Source organism: Manacus vitellinus, unplaced genomic scaffold, assembly GCF_001715985.3.
Source record: "Manacus vitellinus isolate BGI_N305 unplaced genomic scaffold, ASM171598v3 scaffold_0_pilon, whole genome shotgun sequence".
NCBI lineage: Eukaryota > Metazoa > Chordata > Aves > Passeriformes > Pipridae > Manacus > Manacus vitellinus.
Window position 1 is genome coordinate 19,784,877 of NW_021938789.1, and position 20,933 is coordinate 19,805,809.

Here is a 20,933-nt window from a genome sequence, read left to right on the forward strand (position 1 = left end):
GTTCTCAGTAATTTTAATGACCAGATTAAATAAAACTGCTGATGAGGAACAAGAGGCATATCAAGTAGAAAAAAAAGAGGTTTTGTCTTTTTTATGAAATGAAGTTTTTTTATAACCTATTGGGCCAGCCAGAGCTACATTTTCAGAGTTTCAGAATGATAGTAACAGCTGTTTCAGTTAAAAAAAGAAAGCAGAAGCCCAGGAGGAATCCACAGACAAAGAGTTCTCTTTTCTATTTTCTCTACTTCAAAACATTCAGGAATTCATCTGAGACCTACAAGATAGGGAAACAGGTATTAAGTCAAATAGTGAATCAGTGGTAGACCATATTCCTCTAAGAAGTTTTAGCTAGTGACCTTTGAGAGAAAGCTTTAGAATAAAATGACCAGACCTTTAAATGGGGTTTTGTGTTTATTAGCTGACATCCAGACTTCAGGATGTGATGGTTTTCCTTCCATGCAAATCATGGATCTTATTAAAAAATCTTAATCTCAGATACACAGCTACTTATTTCACTATCTCAACCATATTTTTTTAACAAAGACTATCTATTGATATTCTTTTTTTCAGCTAGAACTACTGAAACATAAATATTACCTCAGGATTAATAGCAAATTAGATGCAACACCTGAATTCTGGAGCACATTATATCTTACAAGATATTGATGTCAGCAAAGCAACACTGACAAAGAAGAATTGCTGGGACAATGGAGGATAAAAAATGGCCCCTCATCTGTCTGAAACAGAACATTACACCTGGGAAAGAAGGTCAACAGGGTAACAGGTACTTGAACTAAACATGTGGCAACCCATTAGACATTTTCAAAACTGAGCGTCTTTACTCAGAAAGCCACTGACTTCTGAGTATATCAAGTCTACTGCAAAACAGAAGAGTTAGAGCCAGATGAAAAGTCCAGAAATTTATAAAGAGGATAGATGCTGACTTTTGAGGAAAAATAAAAAGTTATAAAATCCATAGAAAATTATCTGGACTTTTTTGGAGCTAGTTCTTTTGAAAACTAAAAATGTTATCTGAATCTAATTGATTTTTTTTTTGGTGAGATGGAATGGTACAGTACTAAGACAGAATTAATGAGGCCTAGTTAACCAACTAAACCATGTCAACCATTCTTCAGCTTCTGACATGCTCAGTATAAACAAAAATTATAAGAAAAGACACAATTAATCAAAGATAATTCTGGCAGTCAGTTGTTAATGCAACTATGCAGGTCAAGGTTTGTTAAGCAGTCTTTCTCCCAAAAACCCATTACGTCAGTAAAGGAAATCAAAGAGGACACTTATCTTTGTTTTTTATGCCTTTTTTTTTTCCTTTTCTCTATGTTAAACTTACAAATACTGCAGATTTGAAGAGCCCTACTTAAGCAGGCCTGGTGGGGACATGATCACAAACAAAATAACACTAGGCTCAGGGTTATTTTAAGGCAGCTTTTGGAAACTACTACCTTGCATTTGCTGCTCTGACTTGTGTTTCCATGGAAGCAGGACTAGACATGGACACAGCCACTAGCAGATGAGGCAATTTCAGCTGCCAGTTTCTGGTTCTCAGTTCTGTTTCCATGACAACCAATGCTGGAGCCCTGAAAAGGAGGTGAGGTATTTAAAACACTACAGTACTCTTAATAAATATCTGCTTGCTGTGCATGCAAACAGAGACCTCTTACATCTCCAGTACAAAAATACTGCTCAAAATAGCAGTGAAAATACATCTTGATATCACCTACTACTATTTCCCTGGTCAGGTTTCAAGGAGAAAAAATGGGTGGTTTCTGAAAGCTGGTTCCATCCTGACATCCAGGAGGCAGGGGATGGTTGTTATCTTCTTTCAAAATGAAAATAAGGATAGACAAAGATGCTGTGCTAAATATATGTTATTGTTTCACAAGGAAAACATAATTCCTTTCTATATTTGGTGCCATTTTGCTATAAAAAATGAAACAAATTCCTCTTGAAAAAAATGACAATATGGCAGATGGTAGACTGAACAACTGAAGATGGTTCTCAGATGGTGCACAGAAATTTTGGGACAGCAACTGTCCTTTTCCTGGGTTAAATCTTTCACATTTTTTAACTAACTACATACATCTTTGATCTTGTGAATAGATATGTGTAGGCATGGGCAACCTTCTGTCTGCAGTCTTTGGAGGAAGGGTAGAGAGCTATCAGTTCCCTTGCCAGCAGGTACATATTACAGGAGACAGTTTTATACAAGTTATAATCTCGTTCTAATCCAGACTGCAGTATGAGTCTGTTCCCCTCCCTTATGCAAGCCTCTTGAGCTAGACAGAATTCAAAAGAGGAGGAAAAGTAAAATCTGATAATCTTATTAAGAAGAGAAGCTTTAATATGGCACCTCCGAGAGTAAGGGGAGGTGGATTTGGGTGTGTAAATTGCTGTATGAAAGCAGTAATACACATTGTGCAGATGTTGCACTGTCCCATCTCAGAAAACTGAAAACCCATTCCTGGTGCAACTTACAGGAAAAGGAAAAAGAAGGGCTGATATGTTGAATAAATGTCACCTGTCATACAAGCCTACAGTACTGTGGAAACAACATTGTCTCTACTATACTCTTGGTTTATGCCAAGAGAAAATTCCAGAAACTTGGTCTTAGTGAGGAAGCAGAGAATAAACAGACAGCTAATAAAATTGGAATAATAAGCCTAAAAGCAAATATTTAAACCAGATTATCCAAAGACAGCACAAAAATTGGTACTAGAATTCAGAACAAAGCTGTGCTTGTATTCCCCTGTCTTCCAGAGGTGCCTAATTGTCATAATACAAGGATGACACAGGCTAACAAAGTTTGTCCACGTTTTCTCACATTGTGAAAACTCCCGTTTCAAACTTTCCTGATATAAATCAAACCTACTAGTGACTCTTAGAGGATGAAAGCTGATCAGATAGGTCCACAAATTAATGAACTCATGAAGTCTTAATTCAATCTTTTATATATATATTCACAAAATATACAATACTCTTTTAAGAAACTAATTACATTTTAACAAAGGAGTTTTTGAAGATGATTGTGTGTTCAGTCAAGTCAATGAATGCATTTTCTTTGATGGGAAAGTATAAACAGTTGGAAATATATACATAAAATATTATTCAAAGAAATTGACATGTGCAAGAAACCTGGGGTGAAGAATGGATTTCCCTTACTCCTGCTTGAGAATTGCTGCTAATGTAGTTATAACTGTCTGGCCATTGCACCTACTACAGAAGACTGGGACTTCAACAGTGGTAAGAAAACCTACCAAGGATTCTCAAAACTTACCAACTCGAAAACATCAAAGTATTGGAAACATTGACAATGTTAAGGATGTATTACTTGATTTGTCCAAGAAATAAATCATTCATTGTGGTTTTGCATGTCTGTGTAGAGGATCATCCTGCCTGTTGCCAGTCTCTGCATAATCTTTTAGTAGCCATCATACTGTTTGAGTCCCTATGGAGACTGTCATCCCCTTGAAATATTCCAACAAAATTGAACAAGGATAAGGAAAAAACAGAGACATTTTTTTCCTTATGGTATTTTTAACTTAAGAGAAATAATATTAAAGTCATCAGTCCAAGCTGCAATATCTTTCCATCATAGGGAGAAAAATTTTGTAATGGATAAGAAAGAATTATGCAGAGAGAAAAAGTCAAATCAAAGTATTAATTTTTTAAATAATGAGAAAATTACAGGTTAGGAGCCAGGTCCTTAAGTATGACAAGTGTCACAAGAAAGAGGGGGTGATTCACCGTAGTGTGGGGAGATTTTCTCAACCCTCAGTGATTTATTTGTCAATGCCCTAGGGAAACTGAAACCCTTATGCCTGACTGGTCTAACAGCATCCCAAAAGGGGACCCTTCACTGAACAGATTCACAAGATTGGAGCGTGATTTGACTGCCCTTTCCAGAGGGACTAAGCCAACAGCATGGAGACCCCTCAGTGAGTCTTCCCAATGTGCTATCTGCTGCCAGCAACTGTTAGCACCTATAAAGGACTCACTCTAACTGTTTATGGAATAACACTATTGGTGGAAATTGTGACAGGCTAATAAGGTTTGTGGGTTGCCAGTGATAGTGTTTGAATGCAAAACAGTGTTTAAAGCAACCTACTATACTATAAAGCAAGCAGAAGCTCTAATCCTAATAGCAGCATCTTACATGTTCCCCTCCCTGCAGGGATTTCTATGGAGGGAGGCTGCGGGGTCTCCACTCCACCCTCCATTCCAGCCCCAGTAACAGGTGCTTATCCTTGTATGGGGAATCTTTGTGGGGTGTGTCAACCGTGTTCCATCCAGGGAGATACAGATGCATTTTACCCATATTTCTTAGTCTCTTATAATTTTTAACCTGAGCCATCTTCCCACAACAAGATTACAGAGAAGCCAGAATTACATTGATAAGTGCTGTATTAGTGTTAGAAACTGCACCAGAAAAAGCCTGGGCATCCTTGCATTTGCCATAGAACTTTTACATGTACAGGAGGGAAATGAATCCACAAGAAAAAGGTCAATGCCTATATCCTTGAAATAACACTCTTAGTCTTGCTTACAGGCACAAGCAGGCTGAAAACAAGCCATTGCTGAGTATACCAAGGAACGAAAGCAAATGCTGCTGGAAATTCAGTGGTGTGGGGTGAAGACAACACTACTTGGCAATGTTGTTTGAGGTTAGTGTAGAGCACAACTTTACTACAACACAGAAAGATCTGTGGAACAGGAGGCACAATCCATCACCATGAACAGCTTTACAGCTTTGACAGAAAGCTCCAGGAAATACAGAAATGCGCTGACCAGTTTTATGAGTGCAACTAGAAGAAACAGTTCTTACTCTAGTTTTTGCCAGGTCTCAAAACAAGACAGTCAAAAAAGGTTTCCCACATGCTGAACCAGAGAGAAGCTGTGTGTGACAGTTAGCTAAATTGTTTATATGGGATCAGACAGAAATCTCAGAAGCCTGAGGTGCTGTATTTATCACATCTGCCTATAGAAGCAGGCCCATGGAGGGCACACGAGGATGAGCCAAGCCTGAAGATAATGTAATGATCAGTACCTGCTCTTAGACACACAGAGGGAAGATTACACAACAAAAATTCCACATTTAAACTCCTGGTCTGGGTCAGAAGAGAACAGTTTTCTTCTACTTACTTAAGATTATGCTCTTACTTGCAGTCTATTATTTCTTCAACTTCTGAAAGGTACACCATGGGAGACAGATTTAAAGCAGTCAAAGGAATGTGGGCAAGAATTTCTCTTTGCAAAGTCAGAAGAGGAAAGTGGTAATAGAGATGATGTCAACTAATGCCACAGAAAAATTAAATTAAACAGGTAAATTATTCTGTCCATGATGGATCACTTCAGCATATTTTTTCATGTGCCAGCTAGCAAGAAACACACATGCCAAAGGGCAGGAGAACCATGCTTCACTTCCCTGTAAATCCTTTGCAGTCTAGTGGAGAAATGCAACTCAGAACAAGTAGGTTGTCACTGCTAATATAAAACTGCAACTAAATCACCAAGTAGTTACACAAGAAATTTCAAAAGACAGAAAACCAGATGGTCCCAGGTCACAAAAGACAAGTGCAGGTGATTGTACATTGGAAAACGGGGTAGAAATTCTGTGAAGATACATTCTTACATGAATTTAAACCTGCTTACCAATTTTTGAATAAGAAAGGTAGAAGGCAAATTGAAGAACAGATGATTCTATAAATTTAAAAAGTGGAAAATGGGAAATGTAAGGAAAGGGAAGGAAAATCATGCAAAATGTGCAGTCACATTTGGGTTTATCAGTTATTTGTTGCAGTTAGAGATAAACTAAAAGTATTTCAATTCAGTTCTGAGTCCAACATGGAGAGAGTGCAATTAAAAATCCGTAGCAGTAATAATGATTATGGTCAAACTTCTATCGTGTTTGGTCATGACTATGATTCTTTTGACTTATATGTTGTGAGTAAGCACTGTTTCAGGGGTCAAAGAATACCTTTTTTAAACTAAAATACTGTTAGCCGTAAATTCTTTTAAATAACATTTTAAAATTCATATATTCCAATTTTTGCATTTTCTTCACTGGATCATAAAAAGAGGAACAGTGCATTAAAACTACAATTTTTCCCAAAAGAAATAGTAGAAAGAATTTTAGAGTTTTCTTTTTATTGTCATAACTTAAAAGCAAATAATCAGCTGTCAACATCCCAGACAAAAAGGAAAGCATAATCCTTTTATTAGGACAGATAGGTGGAATTCTATGTGTTAAAATCATGACATAGAAAAGATGATCTTTTGTTTCTGTAGTTCCTTGTCAGGAATCAGAAACCAAGCTGACAGGAAAGATATGTTTTTGCAATGCTTCAAGTTCATGTCTTAATAAAATCCCATTTCAGTCTTTTAGGTTGTCAGTAGTTGTGGTAGTATCATACTGAAAGGATTACTGAATGTTAGTCATCCAAAGAGAGCTTTAGGCCTCATTCCTACAGAGGAATAACTAGAAGTAAGAGCTGAGCCATGCAACCATGTCTTCTTGCAAGATCTCCAAGTCCTGCAACTTATGTTGAGTGCCTGTAAGCCCTAAGTAAAAGAAACAGGCTCCTTTATCAGGAAAAACAGTGCATTTGAAAGTTATATTTTTCTGTCTTAATTAAAAGTAATATGTTTATAACACTGAAAAGTAAAATGTTTTCCTCAAAAAGGTCGTGTATGCCTCCCCTCACCAAAATTTCCTTTTTTCCACAGTGGTTTCAAGTTTCAAGCAGCTTGAGGACACTCTATTTTCACAGATTTGTTTTATGCAGTCAATTCAGATTTTTTAATAACAAATATTTCTCTTAAATATTGATGGTAAATATTGATGTGTAAGATTTATTTCTTACACATTTTCAATTTTGGGTTTTATCAAGAAATCCAGAAATTAAAGCAAAGTCAGATTCCTGACTCTGCACCCCTGGCTATTGCAAAACAAAAGTGATCAGACCACATACCTAATTTTGTACTTGTAGGGTTGCTGTATATCAGAATTCACCTGCGTAAGGCAACTTTCAGACATTGCTGTGTCTAACAATAAAAGAACTTCCTGTAACAACTGTTCCAGAAAGAAAAATTCACTGGAAAAGGTGGATTTCTCAACATACACATATTAAATTACTGCATTTGAAACAGATAAAAAACCAGATTAGTCATAGTTAATATTTTTATTTTCTACTTTAGGGATAATCTTATTTTGTTTCAAATATTCAATTAATTTTATAATTTATCTTAGAAACATTATTTTCAAAACTATTTTTTCCTGTTCTCAGTGGTTTTATACTGTATTTGTTTTTATCAGCCTTCCAATTTGCTAGAAACCTTAAAATTATTTTGTTTTCATTCTTAACCGTTGTGAAAAAGTTTATTTTGAAATATAAGACTTTAAAGTGAACAGAATCAATCTTTTTGTCCAGACAACATCTTCTGTTGTCTTCCTGTAGCTTACATGGAGGAGCCAAAATGGTCTCTTTTAGTGTTGCTTTTTAAAGAGAAATTAAAGAAGATGGCATGAGAAAGTGTCCACACATAAAATACTGTGAAGTCCCCTAATGTCTATCATTATTCTTATTTACTTTTGGTCTCTTGCAGTCAGATTTGTAAAGAAAAATTTTCCACTTGTTAATGGCCAAAGAATTAAATGGAGTTTTAGACATACATTTATTTTAAGTTTGTTTTTTATGTATGTACCTATCAACTCTACATTACCTAAAGTTCTGAAAATTTATGTTGGATACTCTGCAGAGCAGTTCCCTTGGAGAGATTACTTTCATTTTATATTTGGACTTCTAGAGCAGATTGGGAGACAGTTTTCCTTACATCCAAAATATTTCAGATATCCAGGATTGCTAACCAAGCAGCAATATTTTTTCTTTAAATTTTCATGGGAAAAAAAAAGTACTCCATCCCAAAACAGCCAGTGGTTTTAAAACATTCATGTCATGAACGCAAGAGCAAATCCCTGCCATGTCCATTTCAACAGAGAAATTTGCAGATCTTGTCATAATGCCTGGCATTTTCCAAACCTGTGACTGTTTGACTGTTTTATACAATAAACTAGATCTAATGAGATCAACTGCTAATAAAGATTATGCATCTGTACGCTGAAAACCAAAGCTCGAGTCTCCTACACAAGTCTCCCTTCCTAAGGGAAGACTCCAGCCAGAATATTGCTGGTAGACTGATAAAGACCCTTTTCTCACAGTGCCAGCATCTATTTTTGATTTTGCTGTATAATTCCATCCTACACTTGGGACTTCTTTTGCTAGAGCTTTTTTTTTGATGTTCTGCATTTTTTTCACTATCATATTCCTTCTGAAACAGGACATAAAAAGGAGAAAGATAAACAGAAAAGTAAAAACCAAAAGAATCAGTTGCTTTAGTACACCTAAACATAACATTACTCAACATAAGGAAATCATCTAGCTTAAGCTGCAATTAATCAGATTTTCAGTATTTAGTAGCAGAAACTCATAGCAAAATGCTTAATTTATGATTTCCAGGTTATGAAATATTCATAGTTTTTTTTATTTTATGTAAATATGATATATTTTGAATAAATTATTTAAATATAGAAAATGGATTTTTTTGCATGCAATATGCCATAATAATTCAATAAAATTAGAAAACAAATCTAATCATTCAAAGACAAGGAAACTATGATCTTCAACATTTCATATTCCTTTAAGTATGATCTGAAACATAAGTATTTATGACTGAATTATTGTAGATTGCATAAGCCAGAAAGAACAAAAGAAATGTAATACAGATTTGAATAAAGGTGCAACTATTCAAAATTTTCTTGTAATAAAAATTTATTTTTCTTTATTGACATAAGCAGCATCACTTGTAACACAATACCACGTTTCTCCTGGGAATGTTTCAGAAATTTCTGTGGGACTGAAGTCAGACAAGGGAGGTTTCTGGGTCACTGACTTCAATTCCAGTTATTGTAAGTACCTATACATTATATTAAGCTTTATAAAGATGAAGGTTTAATCTAAAAATGTGTTACTTCTTTTAGTACATCAGCTCATACTTAATTGCACCATAACCTCTATGGTTTAATGACTGTTTTTTAATTTCCAACCTACATCTATTAAGGGAATTTATATCCATTTCTTTCTGTGATATTACAATTTTTATTTAAGAATATATTATCTCTCTGTAGTGCTTGTCTTCCTGGTGTTTATAGTACACACTGTGAAGAGAATCAGTAGATTTTAGAATATACAATTCTATGGTTATAAAAATTATTACCATACACAGTAAAACAATATTAGGTAATCTTGAGTGTTTCTAAATCACTTGGTTGTGAAAAGTTCTAAGTACTTTTAACTCCTAATGAAAAAGAATCAGGAATAGAGAATGTCTGTCTTCTTGCATAATCAAACCCTCTTGGAGTACTAAACATGGAGCTGAACTGCAATACAACATCTAGGAAAGAACTATACTTAAATGCTTCCAAATTAATAAAATATTTGCATATGATATTCCAATGGTACTCTGTTTCTCATTTCTATAAAAAAGAGTTTGTAGTTCTGTAGGGAACATATTTTTTCTTGACAAATTTTTAAAGTCAAATCACAGATGTTTATGTGGTTTCATGGATGTTACCAGCTCACTATAGAACCTTTTTTTGTGATTTCATGGTTGCACACTCAAAGTCACATCAACTCTAGTACAGGAACTATGTTGTCCAGGTTGTAATTGCCAGTCAAGAAGTGCTGCTGCCTGATGTTCTTTCCCTACTTACAGGCTCCTAGTTCTGGCTACACTCAATTCTTGTCTGCAACGAACGATGATCTTGACCTACTGCAGTTGTATGAAGGGACCTATGGCATTTGTCCAAGGGTCCAGTCATAAAACCTAGCACGAGGGAGTCAGACTTGCAGCAGTTCAGGGAGGATGCGGAGAAGGGTAGATTTTTTTCTGAGTAACAGGGTAGAGAAATGCTCTGTTCTTCCAAATATGGTGCTTCCTGCACCTTTGTGAATCCTGCACTTTTGTGAAAACAGTAACACATTGCAATGTGTGTTGATGTGAGGTATGGGCTTAGAATATATGAGAATGAAAGCTGCTTTTCCGGTAGTTAGGAAACGCTCAGGAAACACCAAATACATCAGCAATTGATGTTTTTATCCCCAAAGAAAGGGTTACCATCTTTGAGAAAAGTAATGCTGCCACTGTGAAAGCAGGCTGTCTAACTTAATGCTTGTTTGTCACTGTAAATTCAGATCAAAATGAACAGCTCTTTGCACTACTGTGTTTTCTGCAAAGCTCATGAACCTGACATACCAGTCCTAGTGCCCTTATAGAAAGTTCCCTGAATGCATCATGTGTCATTCAGTGTACATGCAGTACACACAGTAGAGAAACTTACGGAGTGGTGTCCACTAGTTTTGGAAATACTATTTGCTTTCTATTGTGTATTCTAAATTTATCAGAAACCTTACAAGTTTTCAAAAACAAATTGAAAAACCAAACAAATTCTTGCACATGACATGCGTTAAATGGCTCAGAGCCAAGGCAGTCAAAATTCAGGGGAGTTTAAAGGACATATATACAGGAGAGGTTTCTTGATTCTGCAGGGGATCAGAAAAAAGACAAAAATAAGTCTGTGATCAGTAGATGATCTACTCAGATGCTGGATTCTCCTCTAGGATCTATGTTAGTTAATGGAAAGGCCACAAATTAAAAACAGCTAGTCCACCATAATGTGTTCTGGGGAGAGTTTCAGGAAAGTCTGATGGAGTGTCTCTCACACACTTCCCATTGTAAGACATCTACTTACACGACAGGAGATTTAACTAGGAGACAAATTCTCCTGAGAAAGAGTACAGCAGAGTGGAGTGACTATGCTATTTAAATTAATACACTGATGGTATTTTGTGGAGTGGCAGACGAGGCTATATCCAGTGGTTTGCATCTTGCATCTCGCTTCCTAGTTAAGAAAGAGTTGAAGTTCTGTGGTATTTTCTAAGCTTTGACAACTACTATGATGCAAACCATGTCATGTAGCAAAGCTGAATCATCTCAGAAATAAAGTTAGAAAACAATACGTAACCTGAAGCATAGAAATGTCAGAACCACTAATATGGAACAGGTAAAAGGAAGTGGAGGGGGAACATTTAAGAAATATTAATAAGTATTACAAATAGAACGTTTGATATGTGTAGTCAATCCTAGGACATTATATAACTGCCTCTCTTTAATCTCAAATAAAAGTTGCTATTAAGAAATAGTAACTTTATAATTTTTTATATAAAAAAATCAATACACCATATGCAATATATTCTGAAAATACCAAATTTTATGTTGTGTTTAATCAGAAAGTCCACACTCGCATAGATTTCAAGGTCATAATGTGCCATTTGTGATCATCTCATCATACCTCCTTTGTGCATAGGCTTGCAGATTTTCTCATAGTAGCTGTCCTAATCTTTAATTACACCACACTATTTACTTCCAATGCTGAGTCTGTCTAACTTTGTTATTCATTCACTGAATTTTATTATTCATTTCCTTCAAAGTTTAAAAGCTCCCCCCTCTCAGGTCTTTCTTCTAACTGTGAGTATACATATCAGTCAAGTCATATCTCAGCTTTTTCTTTAATAAATTGAGGAGATTGAACTCTTTAAATGATTAGACTTGTCTTTTAGCCTTTGTTTTATTTTTGTGGCCCTGCAAGACTTTTGACATGGATTTTAAACAGAATCAAACCAAGGAAGATCTGCTAGAAACGCGTCCCACTAGAGAATGTTTGGCTATTTACTATTACTTTATAAGGTCTCTCAGCAATTTTTCTGTTTGATGTGTAGTTACTTCATTCCTTACAATGCAAGCTCTCAAATCAAAATACCATATGATGAAGAGATGAAGTGTGTACTATTATCCTAGCAGAGTCTACAAAGTGGACCTACAATTTTGTTTAAAAAGGTCGTTTCGTGAAACCATGGTGATAGGTGTTAGCTATATTTTTAGCAACAAAGTCTTTGGTAAGCTAAGGTGCATGAAAAATAGAAGTTTAATAGAGTCGAACAGATGATTACCTCAACATCCCCCTCCTTTCTACAAAAATAACTGTTCTGTAATGCTACAAACACTGTATAATTCAGTGTTTCACAGGTCATTTTTCCCCATACTGCAAGTGTTCAACTTCATTAGAGATGGAAAGCCTGTGAAAGACAGAAATGCAGAGGGCCTGTAGTGATGAAGGTTAAAGATTGTCTTGCCGGGAAAGTTCCTAAAGATGTGCTGTTTGAAACCATAATGATATGTTTGGTAATTTCATGGGAACATAACTAAGATCCAGGAATCTCCCTCTTCCAAAATTTTCTGTGAAATTACTAAACCCAGATAGTGCATTAAAGACTTCAGTCAATGTGATTAACGATTGATCCTGTTCCCTGGAAGAAGTTATTTTTGTTTAGAAGTCTGTAGTCTCAGTTTTCCTTATGATTCCTCTAGGAATTTCAGAATAATAGATACTTTGGTCAAGAAATTATGCCTTATTCCTTTTGCACTGTCTGACACTTGGAACTGAGACAGCTTCCTTCTATGTATATGAGAAAAGAAGAAGCCAAAGACAAGCTCAGAAAAGCTCAGAAAAGTGTTTTCTTACTTCAATATTTTATTAGAAAGTCAGAACTTTTAAAGTCAGAATTATAGGCATTCCTGTGTTATGATTAATCAGTCTTTTTAATTAACTAGAAAGCATAAGAAAATATTGGCTGGTTTTAAGATGTAAAAGTAGTTGTCTTTGCTTGGCTTTGTTTTTAAGGCTTCAGAAATTGATCACTTTCCTATTCATCAGGAATGGCTTAGTGAGACATGTTATATAGTTACACAGCAGTCAAAATCATTCTGTTCCTCTACTCTGCTCTGGTGAGACCTCACCTGGAGTACTGCATTCGGCTCTGGGACACTCAGCACAGGAAGGACACGAACCTGGTGGAGTGAGTGCAGAGGAGGGTCACCAAGATGATTAGAGAACAGAGCACCTGATTGATCAGCCTGGAGAAGAGAAGGCTTTGGGGTGACCTAAGACTGGCCTTCCAGTACTTCAAGGGAACCTACAAGAAAATGGAGAGGGATTTTTACAAGGGCATGTGGTGAAAGGACTAGGGGGGATGACTTGAAATGGGGGAAATTGAAAGAGAGTAGGTTTTGATTAGATATCAGGAAGAAATTCTTTACTGTGACAGTGGTGAGGCACTGGAGCAGGTTGTTCAGAGAAGTGGATGTCCCATCCCTGGAGGTGTTCAAGGCCACGTTGGATGGGGCTCTGAGCAACCTGGTCTAGTGGAATGTGTCTCTGTCCATGATAGGGGGGTTGGAACAAGATGATCTCTAAGGTTCCTTACAACTCAGGGCATTCTATGTTTCTGTGAGTAGCAGGAAGGAAAAATCTAGGAGTAGTGTTTGGTTCAGGAATCCCACCAGTGCTGACACACCAGCATACTGGTTCCTCTGATATTGCTCATCACTCTGTGGTGCCAATAGCTAAAAAACCACACTGAATGACTCACCACAGGTCACTACTTTGGATGAAGCAACTCAAAGAAATATTTCTCAGTTTAAGTAACCATTTATTATATTTTTAACTCTGTTCATTAAACTGTATTTCTTGCTCAGCATTATTTCATGAATAAATATTACTAGCAGTATTGCAAGTGTAAGAGTGTGTGACATCCACCAAGCCAATTAAATTTTAAAAAATCTGTAAGGCAGAGAAAGGCATAAATTAAGGGTTTCTTTATCAATTACTTATTTCTGGCAAGTCATTCTGTTACTTAATGATCAACCATGCTGTTAGGAAGAAATGCAAAAAAAGAGATATTAATACCATAGAAAAATGTGTATATTCCCAAATGGAATAATATATTAGGAATAGTAAAGGTAAATTTGAATGCAGTGTCAAGCATTAATAATGAAATCTAAGATTACATTCCTGAATATTCTTCATATTGTTCAACTGATAACTTGCAGTGAGCCATTACAGGATCTGCTAGGCTACAATTTTAAGGAATTCTTTTCCTCAGTATCACAGAAAAAAAGTCCTTTTTTTTCTGTTACATGTAAGTGGAATCCCATTTAATAAATAAAGACCTAAAGATATTACAAATCATATACCAGTGAGACTAATATCAGCAACATGTTCAGAAATCTATGTCAACAATTTTTATTTGTGTAAGCTGTAATTAATAAATACCTCAATGTTGCTATTCCACAACAACCATTTACACTAAAACAGAAAAAGTCTCTTTCAAAGATAAATGCTATAGAATAATGCCTACATAACAGACTAAAATAAACTAAGCCAATGTTTGACAATCACAGCCCACAAGGGGTTTTTTTTTATTTGGTTTTCTGGACTGCCTTGAATAGGATAACATGACATGCAAGTTCCTAAGACTTTCTTGGCCCTTCAAGGCATGTGTTTCCTCTCATATCCCTCCCTTCTCCTACAAAACTTCTTGTGCTTCATACTTTGCAATCCTATTCTAGATCTTTAAGGTCATGCCAGAACCATAAAATAACCCATAATTTAATTAGAAAGGAACCTTCAGAGATCATCTAATCCTACTCCTTGCTCAAAACAGGTGTGACTACTTCAAGTTACCCAAGGTCATTTCTAGCAGACTTGAATGCCTCCAAGGATGGAAATCTGGGCAACTTCTTCCAGTGTTTAACAACCATTAAAGTCCTGAGAGATTTTCAGTTTGTTGGACTGAAATTTTTTTCTGGACTCTCTAATGACGGTATTCTGGAAAAGCATTTTTAAAAATTCTTTTACATGAAATTGGTTTAGGGACTGTAACCTGAAGACATGTGGTTACTAATTGATTGTTTTAATATTGAAATAACACATTGTTAAATAGCTTATTTATTTAGTATGTAAATCAGTTTTTTGAGGTCTAGTTATGAAAGCAGTCAAGAGAGAGTTTTTTGTAATATCTTTCAAGACAGCGTCTGTTATATCTGCCAAATATTCTTCAAAACAACATGAAGAAAATATACAGTAAGATTTTTGCTTTGTGAAGGTACTTCCTTGATTTTATTAATACAGAATATTTTCTATCTGTTTTCTACTGAAGTAAAACCAGAAATAATTTTACCAATCAATTAGACTCAAAAAAAATATGAAATACTAACTGTTTCCCATCTATTCTTACTCCAATATGAACATCAGTAGCAGAAAAAATAACAGGAATTAGGTCAAGTATGACTTGATTAACGGTAAGTCACCTTTTCAGAGCTCAGAAAACTTTATGTTCTCTCGCTGCACTATTACTGGATGAGTGGCACCAAAATACTTAAACCAACATAAAGATGTCACAGAATCAATCAAATGGAAACTCGTAAATTTGTTTTATAGTCTCTGAAACTTACTGAAGTCAATGGGAAGGTCAGGCTCCATTTTAGCATTTAGAATATTAAATTGATTTAAGGGTATAAGGTTAAAAATCAACATTGGATTTCACAGGCTTTACAATGGTCAAGATACTTGACAGTAATTGATCTCTTCATTATTTTTTTCATCTAAATTTTAACTAAAGTAAATTATCTTCTGTTCATTCCAAACTACTTTTCAGCATCCATTTGTTTTTATTTTTCTGCTTCAACTAGAGCACCCTCCCATAGAAAAAATAGGTTATTTCAAAACATTTTTACTACCACCTTTCTTCCAATGCTACAACACATTTCCAGATTTATTGAAATGCCAAGTAAATCTTTAACTGGAGATTTAAATATTTGCTGTATAGGCGAGGCTTCACTACAGGGTATTTATTTGTTTTTCGAAATTCCACATACTGTGAATATTATAGAAAGCTATAAGTACAGTCCTTTTCAACTGCCAGAAGTAATTTTTAGCTTTGATCACATCAATCATTAATACCAGTAATATGATCACTATATTAATATATACATATATATTCCTGTTTTAAGTTTCTATTCTATTTATATTTGTATAAAGAAAAAGAATATCTAATTTTGCTCACACCCTTTGAAGTACTAATTTTAGACAGCTCCATATTTAAAGGCACTGAATAAATAACCATTATTATTTTTCTCTTACCACATAGATTTCCCACTAAGAAAATCAGGCATAATTTAAAGCAGTATATAATACTTCTTCCATCACAAGCTAAAATAGATTTAAGTTTACAGTCATGTCACGTATCACTAACATGCAAGTTTTTGGGTACTCGAAAATCACGATGAAATACCTCAAGTTGCTGTGTAATCAGGGTAATTTCACTCAGGCGCTGACGAGTAGTCAGAAAGAGTGAACTACTTGTTTCAGGCCACATCTGGTAACTCAGGAGCTATGATTTTATTCTTTCTCTCATGCTGCTCTGGGGTCACTTTTTGTTACTCCTCCATCTTGCTTGCTTCTGGCTCTGAAACTTATCTCAAATTTACAGGACAATGCTCATATCAAGCACCAAATCAGGGACCAGATTCACTGGTACCTGAGACCATACCTGAAAGTTGAGACTTGGATTGATGGTATTGTTAAATTTACACCAGAGTCCAATGCTTGGTGCTGTACTATGTCAGGTATTTTTCCAGATAATTTCTTCGTGTGGCTTGAAGGTTATCACAGGCCAGGGCACTAGGAGATCCATTCACTGTATGGCACTTTTATTCAGTTTGCTTGTTTTGGAAGCAAAAAAGATTTTAATACTGTCAGCTGTCCTCAGTGCTGGCAAACAGTGCTAATAATAGTATTGAAGTGTTTCTAACTCGTATTGAAATGTTTGTAACTGGAAAGGCTTAAAGGATTTCACTTTGGTGCAATTTAAGTACCTATGTTATGTGAAAAATATCACTGTAGTAGTTAGATGTTGAACAACCTGAATGCCTACAGCCCAAGCTTGGGTATCTGTCTGATATAATAGGAAATACTTTGGTTTTTTCAGTAGTTTCATATTGATTTGAGATCCCACCAAGAAAATAAAAGACATGGACACATATTCCTCAGCATAAAAATTCACTGCTTTTTGCATCTCAGAAAATTGCCATAAGCACTGGTAGTTCAATAGCTTAGATGGAGACCATCACACTGACCTGGAAGGTAGAGAAATATGGGTTTGAACTCCTGCCTGGTGAGGAAGGAATTTATCTGACTTTGGGGGGCAAGTGTAAAGGAAAGTACCATGGCCAGATGCCTTCCCAGTCTACTTCAAGTACCTCCACTCAGGAAGGGAGCTGGTACTGAAATCTGAGATTCGTACAACCATTTGTCACAGTTACAAGAGGTAAAGAAAGTTTATCAGGCACTCTTGGCTGGCCTAAGCATTGCCACACACAGACTGTTCAATCCTAGGGAATGAAGCTTTATACATGGGGAATTTTCCCCTGCTTTGCTTAGGAAAGGAAAGTAACTAGTTCAGGTTTGTGAATTCTCTTCCTGGGAAAAGTGCTACAACACTAAAAATGATAAAGCCTGGAATACTTTGTAAATGTCAGCCTAAATTCTTGGGGAGGATTGGGAATCCTTGGTTATGGAACTGCTTATGTTAGTGTATACATTAGGCATGAAGAATGCTTGTTGCCTGTGAGATAAAAATCATGGAAAACATAATAGCACCCCATAGAAAATCACTGTATCCTGTCAGGTGGTGCAAGTACAACCTGCCCATAGAACAATTCTCACTTTTGTGATCAACACTGAAACACATTACAACAAATGCAGTTAGACTTAAAATATGGGTGTCAAGACAATTTGATCTAAGCAGTACACCTGAACATACTCTTAAATAAAATTGTCATGTCTTTAAACAGCAGAAGTCTTCAGACAGCTACAAGGCTAAACAGCAGATGAACTGGGAATTATGGGTATCAATGGCATGGAATACTGGGCTTCAGTAGCTAACAAGACTTTTAGGTGTTATCACTTCTGCCTCTGCTTCCTAGGACAAATTTTATTTCTACCAAGTGATTCAATGATGAGGATCTGATCATGTATTGTAATACACATAACAAATTAATTTTGTCACTATATTTCCAATTGCTACAATGACAGAAATGTCTATGTAGTTCCAATATATAATTTTTTCATCCCTCAGCTACAAATTCTGGCATAATGTGTTTAGAATATATTCAATCTATATGAAATTATTAGGAAAAATATTTGTGTCAATAGGATTATTTTCCCAATTCAAACCACTTATCTACAGAATTTATGATAAATAACTGAATTGCATAATTAAACATTTCTTAACAGTAATATTTATATGTGGCTAGAGCATTACTTCTTCTCTGTGTGTCTATATATATTTTGTATCAAAAAATAGCACATACAGGGTAATAGAAAAAGTGGTACAGATTTTAGTACAGAAATTCAGTTTTCCAGGATTTCCTTTTCTAGTTTGGTAAAATCATGAGCCTAAAAATGTAATAGATTAAAACAAAATTATCATCATCCACCATGGAGTTGTTACATGAATTGAGAAAACAAAAGATAGCATGAAGCTTCTGCGACTGAAGAGGTTTCTAAACCAAACCACAGTGGATTCAACCATATTTTTTGCCTACATTATCTTTTTGAAGTTTTCAATTGAATCAGTCATGTTCTGTTATGTTGACTCCTAACATGATGTGGTGGAGGAACACAATGACACAAGTCATTTGCAATAGATCAGTCAGAAAATCAAAGACTAGAAAAACATCAATAGCAAAATAATTCATGATTCTTTTGTACAGCCTGTGTATTGGGTAAAAAGAATTTTTATTCTTTGTAAGTCTGCATTTTCAGTAGTATCTTTCAGACTGATAGCCAGAACAGAAAGGTATGTTTACAACATACTTTGTATAGAAAACATCCCTTTACTAATTTGTGACTGTTTTTGTATGTAACTTAAGTGCATTTTAACTCTGATTTTAAAAAACCCATACATACAAGCTACATTCTGTCTGATGTAAAACAGTTTTGAGCTATGCATTAAATAATTTTGAGCTATGCTTAGCATTTAAATCCATTTAAAGATGTGTTTTGATCTAGAACTGAATAATACACGTGTGTGCTCTTCAAACATTTAAAATTAATTTTTAGTCTTTCATTCCTAGGCAACAATCAGCCTGATGGAGTACACAAGTACCTAGGCTACATAATATTTTTTCCTGAAATAAGAGAATTATGGATTCGATCTTTTTTCCACTCATGCTGAGGAGTGTTTGGACTCCATTTCCCTTTCTTTTTGTGTGAGTTCTCCAGCAATTGACCCCCTAGACAGAACGTGAGTATTTCCAAAGGGAACTAGGTGAACTGGAACTTAATGTAATAAAGGCATCCATTATTTCCTATTAATTCTATATACATTCAGTGGTAGATAGATTTATCATCTTTGTCTTCTACAGTTAATGAAGCAAGAGAGAAATACCTCCAGACAGTGATCCATCTCATTTTATGATCCTGTCTCACCCTCCAGAAATACTTTTTGCACATATAATATATTGTATAGTAGGCAGGTAGAAACATAGAGAAATGAACATTATATGCCTAGTTTTGGGCAACTAAAGTCAGCGGAGATGAATTCACGTCCTAACTAAAGCAGATGGAGGCACTCTGGAGACACCTCAGACACCTATAATCTTAGTGGAGAAAGAAGTGCCCAGTTTAGGAGATTAAGACCTCCTCCTTCTTGCTAGGTTAACTTACCCGCTGTGTCAGGAATTTATCTTCTGCACACTCTGGGAACCTCCTAGACTGCTTCTTCTCTGATGTGTTGAAATAATAACATCTTAAATAACTGCATTCATTTTTTTTAGCAAAAATATATAAAGAGAAATTGTATTGGGAGTCCATGACAAGCGCCTGCAGTGGGATCTTCAGGGCTGCCTCTGTGAGAAGAAGCTGTGACTTCCCCATGCCAACACATCAGTTCCAGCCTGTGCCAACAGGCCCAGATAAGCCCCCTCAGCCAAGGCAGTGTTGTCACTCAGAAAGTAAGAAAGGACATAAAATGATGAGGAAAGGGGTGGAGAGAGCAGGAAAGAGTCAGAAACAGCAGAGGGAACACCAAATTTGATAAAGACGAATAGGACAGTAATGTTTCAGGCTCTGGGGCAGAGATTCCTCTGCAGCCAGTGGAGGGAGCAGTGACGTGTTTCTGAAGGAACTGCAGCCCACACAGGAGTATAGGATAAGTGTGAGGAAGAGGAGGAGGATGAACAGAAGAAATGTTATGTACTGATTGATTGTAACTCCCATTCCCTGTCCTTTCCACACTTCTTGGTGGGAGCAGAAGGTAGAGGAGTCAGAGTGGAGTTGAGGCTGGGAAAAGATATGTGTCGGGATTTTTTTGCCTTTTTGGGGGGAGTATAGTTTTTGTTGTTGTTTGTTTTGGTTATTTTGTTGTTGTTGCTGGTTTTTTGGTTTGTTTTTTTTTTTTTTTGTTTTAGGGTTTTTTTGTTTGGGGTTTTTTGGTTTGGTTTTTTTTATTTGATGCGTTTTTTTGGGTTTTTGGGGGTTTTTGTTTGTTTGTTTGTTTTGCCTTGGTTTCTCACTATTTCTCATCTATTTTGACTGGTAATAAATTAAATTAATTTTGACTCTCTGTCTCAGCCCAAGAGCTTTTTCAGCATAGTTTCTACCACATCCTGAATGAATGAGTAACTGGATGAGAGTTTGTGCCCTTAGCCAAGGTCAACCCCACAACACCAATAAAGACATTCTTTCATATTGCCTACATGCCAAGTACCTTTAAAAGTCACTGAAAATACTACAACTTACTTTCTAGACTTAGCCAAAGGAATTCTTCTGAAACCCTTTTCACATTAGTTTAAACCATTGTCATCATGAGTTTCCAAGAGGATGTAATAGGTAAAAGGGTGAGAGGAAAAAAGGGAATCTATCAAAAGTCTGCTAAAAAAAGCTTAAGACAAACCAA

The 20,933-nt window shown here is 35.8% G+C and overlaps 1 long non-coding RNA gene across 1 annotated transcript; it reads right to left on the reverse strand.

Moving 5' to 3' along the window:
* Positions 1-205: 205 nt before the first annotated feature.
* Positions 206-1,552, reverse strand: LOC108642606. The gene is made up of 2 exons (XR_001922674.1): positions 1,464-1,552; positions 206-274 (listed from the first exon to the last, which is right to left on the reverse strand). It is a non-coding gene; the product is annotated as an uncharacterized LOC108642606 (long non-coding RNA).
* Positions 1,553-20,933: the final 19,381 nt, after the last annotated feature.